This window comes from Varanus komodoensis, unplaced genomic scaffold, assembly GCF_004798865.1.
Source record: "Varanus komodoensis strain SLA01 unplaced genomic scaffold, ASM479886v1 scaffold28, whole genome shotgun sequence".
In the NCBI taxonomy this organism is placed as follows: domain Eukaryota; kingdom Metazoa; phylum Chordata; class Lepidosauria; order Squamata; family Varanidae; genus Varanus; species Varanus komodoensis.
Window position 1 is genome coordinate 10,013,584 of NW_025335727.1, and position 9,456 is coordinate 10,023,039.

A 9,456-nucleotide genomic window follows, 5' to 3' on the forward strand; every position below is an offset into this window, starting at 1 on the left:
ATGTGCACCCCTAGCAACGGGAAACCCAACCTACTTACACCATTTCATGCTATTAAATCTAAATCAAATTATTTTTGGACACTTTCCTTCCAAAAGCTAGAATCCAGCTACCATAGCTCCTTCATGTCAGTTGATGAAAATACCTAGGTGAGCCATATGGAACAGCATGCAATTAACCCTTCCTGTTGATGGACTATCTTCTGCCAGCAGAATGGGGAGGAAAGAAATCTTCCAATGGTAGCTACCACTCTGTAAATGTCATCAACATTTGCCCTAGAGGATTGAGTAGCCCCTAGAATAGGTTTTGGAGGAGGTGAGTCACAAGGGAGACCAGTGGGAGGAGAGAAGGGGGAAGCCCACTTGAACAATATGAGATTTTACCTATTGTGGTATTGTGAACTGAGCACTTGTCTTGGGTTTGGATGAGATAAACTTGCATAAAAACGCTACTCAGCCATGTGGCTCACTGTCTTAGTTCAGGCATAAGGAGAAACTGTTGTGAAAGCAAGTCACTGAAAACCTTGATCTCACTTTTTCCTCGTTCTCAAGAGGAAGACTCTGAAGCCTTCTTTATTCAGCTTTAAACAGACACCATGGACATCTGAACCCAGGGAACTGTATAACCAGCCAGAACAATCCAGGATCTAAAACCACGGTTCTGTCTTCTGGTTTATACTCACTAAGCCTAATTAAAACAATCCACACTCTCCCAGGATCAAACATCATCAGGAGCTGTAATTAGTTCATCTGTGTCCCTCCGTCTCCCTTCTTAGAGTAATGATTGTGAGAATTAAATGGTATGGCCATATGTTCCTCTGATCCAAGGGTGAGATACCAGCAGGATAAACTTTCCTTGTTGTGAAGTGAATAAGCACCTCATATTTTTGCTGTCCCTATCTGTTAGCTGGGCTACTCTTAAGAATAATTCTGCTGGATTAGACCTAGCTAAAACCTACCCAGTCTGGCAGTTTCCTGTTTCCGACAGTGGCTAACCAGATGCCTCTCGGGAAGTGCACAGATATTTCTCATTTCCTTTCTATTGTGTGTGCAATTGTGATTTATTGAATCAGTTGTATCATTAGAGCAAGCAAACCTTATTTGCTCTCCCCGTTTTGTTCAAACTAGCAGAAAGTAACTGAAAAAGTTGTGGAATGGAGAACATCACCGCGGACAGTACGCTTGCCAAGTTACTCAGGGCAAGCTCCTCTTAATATTCTAATTGTGAATTGTCATGCGCTGTTACAACATTAAGCCTGTGCAGCTCAGACCAAACAGAACAGAGCTTTGGTTATGGACAGTGTAGAAGTGTAATAAATAAATTATAATAATAAAGTAACATCTTGGAAACTGGGCACTGGCAGATAGTCCAACAGGTAGTCAGGGAATTAAGAAAGGAAAGGAAAGGGAGCAAAGGAAAACATGATGACAACTGGTGTTAACTAATGGGGGAATAACTAAACAACTATTTTTTTATCATGACAATAAAAAGAACTGCAATCTTTTGGCCTGAGATACTGGTTTTTGCAGTGGGACAGGAAGGTATCAACTAAGAACACTGTTGAATTTCATCATATAGTGCTTGTTCTCCATCAGGGTTCTCTTGACATGAATTGTAGGCTCTTGGTGCAGCAAACATATGAAGCAAAGTGGGTCAAGGAATGGTCAGTGCAGAATTAGGAGACCAACCAATATGTGCTGTCAAGTCATCTCTGACTTATGGCAACCCTACGAATGAATGCTCTCCGACCTGCCTTGTTCCTCACAGCCCTCTTCAACTGGAGACACATTCATGTCACCTTGAGTTCTGTCGTGAAAAGAGGTAGAATACCAATGTAATAAAGCCATTTTAGTAGATTTGACCAGTCAAATAATGTTCATTAACATATATGAAGGCTTCAGATTCTGCCGGTATTCATAACCCACCTATCTCTGCCCAGTCCCACCCATTAGACTGCACCCTTATTCTGCCTGTTTCACCAAATGATTTACTAACTGTAGTGTAAGCTGCCAAACTCCTCCAGGTTACACTTGCAATGCAGCAAATTCAGTCCTTAGTTGTCAGGTTCCACCCTGATTGCATCTAGCTGGGGTGAGGCTCAATTAGTGTTTTCACAAGAAGTTGGTAATCACGTATCAGAGGTGAAAAACATGAAACCTTCCCAAAGTTTTGGACTCCAAAGCTAGTCAGTCCCAGTCTGCATGACCAAGGACAAGATTTTAGTTCAACATCTGGAAGGCTGCAGCTTCCTGTCTTCTGCTCTGTACAAGTCTGTGCATAAAAACATTTTGTCCTCCAGATGTAGTTGGACTACAACACCTATCATCCTGACCAATGGTTATGCTGCCTGGAATCGATGGAATTTGCATCCCAAAACATCAGGAGAGCCACAGGAAAACCAACGCTAATGGAAACAGCCATTTCCAGAGCCTATTCCTTATTGTTTCATTAGAAATTTCCCAGAGCCTCAGCCTCCTTTAAAAACACTGCAAGACCTAGTTCCAAATTCAGTAAGACCATGTCTTGTTTTAGCAAAACCCATCGGGAATGGGAATTACAATGCATTAAATGTTCTAGGTAGATATTTACATATTACTAAATCCCTCTTATGCTTCTACCTGTTATTGCCATGATTCCTTTTCATGTGAGAGCATTTTGGATTTATGCTCTGCTGAACTAGATGCTACCTTCAGCTACATGCTATTCATATCAAGCACTTTGATGGCTCAAAAATGCATCTTACTAACAAGCAATCAACTTGCTATCCATGAGTGGCAACCAATGCTTAATTTTTCAAATGCCGCTTTCATTATTGCATGCCACTAATTCTGCAATTAAAGTTGCGTGCTATTGTTTGGTTTGCACTCTGCAGAAAGCAAATGTTTGCATCCTACTGATTCAAGGAGACAGAATTTTGCTTGCACCACATGAGTGACTGGAGGATAATAATACCTTGCTGTGCTTATAGCCTGAGGTAAGCAAATTCTTCTCCCCCCCTCCCCCAATAGGGTTGGAAAAGAAAGTAAATATACTTGGACATGACAAGTGTGCCACCAGGTTTAATAATGTTGTTCCTTCCATCTGGGAAACATATTCAACAGTTAGCCTGTCATGAAAGGAGCACTGGCTGATTTTGCAGTCCCACAGCTCACCCCGGTGGGACTTACTCTCAGGTAAGTGTGCAGAGGACTACATCTCAACTACACACAGGATTGCATCCTAAGTATTTTTCCTCTCTTTTGATAGATGGTAGGCTAGATCAAAGAATCAGTATGGATGGATGTGTCTGTCAACGGATAAGCTGTGAAGCAGTTGTGCACAATGCATGCATCCCGGCTTTTGATATCATGCCAGAGTCAAGATCATTTCCAGAATATATGTAGAAAAAAGAAAAGAAACAAGAACAGAAATATACTTACAAAGCTGATAAGCAAAGATGACATGGAGAGTTTATAATGCCACAGGTAACTTAAAATGTACATGAAATCAATCTTATTTGCCCCTTCGATCATTTTATTGTAGAACTGCTAAAAACATTTCTTTTTAAAAAGCATTGCTTGCTGTTGCTGGCTACTTTTACACCCAAGTTTTTCTCCAAGGTGTTCAAAATATTCTGCATTCACTTTCCAGGTGGTTTCCCAGTTTGGCACTGATTAGTGGAAGGCTGCTTCTTCTTGACATTCTGAACCAGAATCTGGAATTTTCTTCCCTTGTTAATAATGTGAATGGCAGGATGAAGACAAAGTGCCATCCAATAAAGTTTATTGAAAAGCAAGCCCAACTGCATCTGGTGGCCTTGACTGCCTAGTAAATATGAGGACAGGCTCAGGCTGCAGTCCGTGGCACATTTATGAAGGACTGGGTTCTATGGACTGGTTCTATGGCATGAGACAGACATCTGGAGAAAACATTCTTAAGGCTGGTTTGTTCAATCGATCTCTTACCCTTTATGATAAACCTAAAAGATAGAGGTTATAGTGGGAAAATGGCATACTTAGCACTGTTCGGCTCATGGCTGCACAGCTCCTAGCAGGACCAGTGGAAGTAACATCTAAGCTAATGGAACCATTGTGCAGTGGCTTACAGAATTTCATGTATTTAATTTAAAAAATTGTGTACCATTCACTCAGCTGTGCTGGCTCTCTGAACCGTTTACATACAATAAAATGCAGACATACCACAATACAGTAAAACGGATTAACAATCAATAAATCATTCGAATACAAACAAAACAAATTACAATGTAATTAAACAAATTAATAAATACAAAATCCCAATGAAAACAAATAACAAGAATCAGAACAGAAAATAAAATAAAATAAAGAGCTGGCTGTAGGTATTTATAGCATATTATTTAAACATTGAAATGTTAAGTGACTAAAAAAGGTTTTGCCTGGTACCAGAACATGAACAGTGTCAGTACCAGGTATACTTCCCTGGTGAGTGATTTCCATAAATGAGGTGCCACTACTGAAAAGCCCTTCTGAGTAGCCACCATCTTCACATCTTTCAACAGTGGCTCTCCTTTAAAGGACCTCCAAAGATGATCTTAAGGTACAGGTACATCTGGGTATACCCACAGGTCCTAATCTGTTTAGGGCATTATAAGTTAATATAAGCACCCTGAAGCAGGTGTGGACCACAAACCCAGAATGCAACCTTGTGGAACAGTTTGGACAGGCATATAGGACCTCAGGTCTGGACTTCCAGTCCAGTTCTCTGGAGTGAAGTGGCACCAAGAGCAAGTTTTTTTGAAAGTCCCGCCTGCCTTTCTCACCTGCTGTGGAAAATGTCACAGCAAAAGAACAGCTGATGGGGCTCTCCCAGCAGTCTCACCCTGGGAAGTTTCTCAGAGTGAGACAGAAAGTGGCTGGCTACTCTTGAGCAAGTACCAGCTCTCTGGCTCATTCCAGTAACCCTCTAAGGATGTCCTTTCACAGAGCCAGGAGATTGCCTGTGCTGCAGGTAATTTCATAGGATATCCATGCTCTGGAGCAGCAACCCAGTCCTCTGCTTAGCCAGAGCTGAGAGAGGATGGAGGAGGCTCCAAAGGAGCAAAGCACCAGGAGATCACCAGGTGGATCCCACTGGTCATCTCTCTAGTGATGCCAGGCTCTGAGGAAGGAGCTCCTCAAAGCCAGGCATTTGCCTAGATAGCAGTCTGAAGAAGAATGCTGGCTGAGGCTATTGTTCTGGAAGCCAGCCCTCTTTCATGCTCTACTCAGGGCAAGCCAGAATGTGGTCAAGTGTTGCAAGAGAGACGGTGCAACAGTGGATTCTCTTCTCTGGCAATGGAAGAACTTGTGCTGAAACAGCTTGCACAAGAAAATAGGATTTTCATAAGCAATAAAAGTTGTGCACTAGCAGAATAATAGTCACATATACCCTTCTGTATGCAGGGGATGGGATCCAAATGGTCACATGGGGAACATCTGAGGGCAGACTAAAGCCTCTGAGTATTGCCTCCCACTTCTGACTGCAACTCTATGGAAAAAGCTACTCTCAAAATTCAGGGGGGCTTTAGAAAGGCTTGTAACACAACCCAAGAAAGTACAGACCTCTTTATAACTTGGGACAAAAGACTTAGAGTAAAACTGCTATCTTGCCATTATATAGTTGTTTTCAGAATCCTGGAAGAATATTATTAAACTCTTGCAACAAAGAGAGAGAGAGAATTAACTGTGGCAGCCTAAGGATTAATGTGCTTACAGTAGTTAGTTGATTTGTTAGTAAGAAATATAAATTAAAAACTATATTTTGAAAGTTAAAAACAAGCCCCCTTTAAAAGGTAGAACCTTTTAAAAGTTTAATCTTAAATACAAGTATTTTACCAAATGATGTATGGAGGTTTCCATCTTACAAGAGGGACTCCCTTTTGTTGTAAAGTGGGTAGAAAGGATATTTCTTCTAATGCAACAGTTTGCCCAACTCTGGGCTTACTGTGCTGGGTGTGTTCAGTTGCCCGTTTGACTGCTCAGTGGAGTTTGCAGCACATCTTCTGAAACTGGCCAGAGGCTAGATTAAACAGACCCCTACTACAAACTCTCTAATACCTGTGGGTTAAGCATAACTGTACTACAAAGCGAGGGTTAAATAACCCATGGTGAGCCCATGGTGGGTCACACAAACCAGTTCTTATACAAATGGTCTGCACTGGTATAAGACTTACCAGATTTGCATGCAAGGTTGTATACTGACTTTGCTAGCATTCTCTGACCAAGTGACTTCCAGATGTTTTAGATTATAACTCCCATCCACACCATCGGCATTGTCAATGCTAACACATGTTGGAAATTGTCCTCCAGAAGTTTTGGGTGACATCAGGCTGGGTAAGGTGGGACCATGCTGACTGGCAGTGGTTCTTCAGGGTTTCAGGCAGTAACTAGAGAAGTTTGGGACTGAACCCAAGACCTCCTTCATGCAAAGCAAATGTTCTGCCACTGAAGTATGAACTTTCCTAAAGAATCAGATGGAGAACCACATGTTTCTCCATAAGTCTTCACTGCTGGATGTGTCATTTATACAGGGGCAACTCATTCATGCATGGACCCCGATTCCATACATGGTTTGCTATCAGTGGACTGAGGCAAATGGATGAAATACCACAGAGGATATGCTAAATTAATGAGGTGAGAACACTGTGGAAATGCAATGGCTTGACTACTGGGACAGGAAATACAATGTACAATCTAAAAAACAGAGTGAATTGCAGCCTGATCTTAAGATCCTGCAACACTAGTGCATATGTGCTCGGGGTGATAAATCTACACCATTGCACCATACAAAGATCTTGTCAGTCATTCCCAAGTAGATTATATGGACACAACAAGCAAAATTTGCCAGCCAATGCACAGAGGATAGAATTTACAAGCCATATACTCTGAAATCATCCTACAGACTGCAACAAATAGTTTGTTAATGATGGACAGGCTTACCTTTTCTGCAATGATAAATGTTTCTTAATTCAAAATTCATCCTAAACATGCTAGGAACTCAGTAGTGCTTATTTCTAAGTAAATATTCTCAGGATTTCACCACTTCACAGATATCTCCATTGGAACAATATACCAATGAAGCTGTAGTTTTCATTCAGACACTGGCCATGCAGACAATAACTCTGGCAGAAATCCAATTTGAAAGACAATTGCCAGGACCAAGAAAATTCTAGCAAGTGGCTTTCTAAACACCAACAACAAAGAATAAAATTAAAAGATGACATTATAACCCTGAGAAATTTTGCCTGGTTCCTGAAAACATCATGCCCACACTCAGAAAATGAAGCATCTTCCCATCCTGTGCAGGTTGTTACATGATTACAACTTTAGTGTTTATGCAGCACCATGTAATACAATGTCAAGATCTACTTTTGCCAGTAGGGCAAAAAGAATAGAAATTTCTAAGGTGAAAAGAATAGAAATAATACAAAGTCTAGCATGTTAAGGACTAAAGGGCTCCATGATGCATTTCATGCCATTCGTGCTTCCCTTCCAACCCACCCCTGTGTCAAGTGAAAAAAGCAATGAATGATTCCACACTGTGGTGCTGTCCCCTATAGCTCATGTCTCATTCGCACAGTGCACAGCTAAAAGCTGCAAAAGGTAACCTGTGCTTTTCTGTACAGAAGCTCTTATGACCAATGGCCAACTGATTCAATCACCTAAGTCAAAAGCATGGACTTCTCACCCCTGTTTTAGTTTTAAATGTCAGCATTGGCTGTTGCAATTTCAAATGCAATGTAAAACTTCTGAAGTTTCTATTAAAGATAGAGTTCATCTTGCAAGAGATATGCATAGCCAACATTTATGGGCAAACTGATTATATAATCTTAAGGCATTATATAAATTGGAGTCCCAGATTTAATAGAAACAAATCAGTGTAAGAACCTGTGCATACTTCCCTAAGAGTAAGACTCACTAAACATAATAGGGCCTACTTTTGAGTAAACATTTCCAGAACATGCAAATATCTCAGCATGCAGCCTGACCCCTGTACATGCCTACATGGACATACATCTCATATGGTACAGTGGGGCTTACTCCTAAGGAAGTGTGCATAGAAATGTAACCTTAAGACTTAAATGTAGATAGGTTGCGAAAAGTCTATATATGGCACATCTTATTCCATGCTATATTGCATTTCATTGTTGGTCAGAGTATCTGATCTAGTGTGTTTAGAATTCCTTTCTTTTAAAAAGCAGCTGGAAATACCAAATAGTGCTCTAACTTGAAGTCAATGTCAAAATTCTCACTGATTTCAAAGATTGCAGCCCACATCAATAGACATCAAAATACACAGTGCTCAAAGAGTAATGATTGTTTCAATGAGCTGTTATAATATAAAAGAGATATATCAAATCCAACTCTTATTTTTAGCAAACTGATATCATGTATCATTTTGCAGTGCTTTCTGTATATCTAAAGTAACATCAATGTAAGCAAACTGAGCAGTGTCTAAGATACCTTGTATTTTAAAATACAATATTAACTCATCGAAAGTGCTACTTCTCCATGATACGAGCATGTGTTTTAAAGTCCAGTGCATTTTGTCTTAAGGACACCCAGCAGAGAATATGTGAATCACGGTTTATGGTGAATGACGATGGGCGAAAATCACCTTCTCTTCAAATGAAAGAAGCATTTTTCGAAGTACTCAATGAAATCAGGGGTGAGCCAAAATTTCAAAAAAAGGAAACACCCGAAGACGTTACTGCTAGTTATTTTTCATCATCATCATCATCATCATCATCATCATCATCATCATCATCATCATCGTTTTACAACATCTATGCAAAGCGAGGGAAAGAAGCATCTAGCAACAGGGGGAAGAAAACAGTTATATGTTCGTTGTCAAAGCGTGAAGTGCTTCAAAGGGATTCGTTATATCGCCTCTATTCACCCGAGTAGATATTTCCAAATAAATCGGAAGCTGTCGAACTTATTGCGCTTAAGCATCTGGAGCCCATGCCCCTTCCCCTCTCCAAAGAAACGGAGCGCGGGGGGGGCGCAAAAAAGGCATTGTACTATTTCGGGGAGAACAACAGGAACGCCACTTTTACAAAAGAAAAAGACGATGCAGTAGAGAGGTATGACAACACAGCTCGCTACTGAGCGCTGAGTATGAATAATAACATTAATAATAGTAACGACAAAAATAAATAAGTATCTATGAGGCATATACGGCAGAGCTGCCAAACCCGCGCGAGTAGCGGACAAGGCTGCGGTACTGCAGAAGTGCCTGGCGCGGTGCTTACCTGCCCCACAGCCCCTCCGGTGAGTAATGCGCGAGACGCAGCGGCGGCTGCACCCCCGGCTAGCTCCACAATGGGTCTGCTCCTCTTCGCCGGAGCGGCGGCAGAAACGCACCACTCCGCGCGAGCACCGCCTCGGGGATTGTTTCTCTCGCGTCCTGCAGCGCCCGGAATACTTTCCTTCGCCCCGCCCCTCTCTTCCTAATTTGGA

The 9,456-nt window shown here is 41.4% G+C and overlaps 1 protein-coding gene across 2 annotated transcripts in view; it reads right to left on the minus strand.

Annotated features, from left to right (window-relative positions):
* SERPINI1 (serpin family I member 1) overlaps positions 1-9,394 on the minus strand; it is an 87,340-nt gene extending 77,946 nt beyond the window's left edge. For both annotated transcript variants that reach the window (XM_044434413.1, XM_044434415.1), the window contains exon 1: positions 9,249-9,394. The gene's annotated coding sequence lies outside the window, so the exon portion shown is untranslated. The remainder of the gene's footprint in view (positions 1-9,248) is intronic.
* Positions 9,395-9,456: the final 62 nt, after the last annotated feature.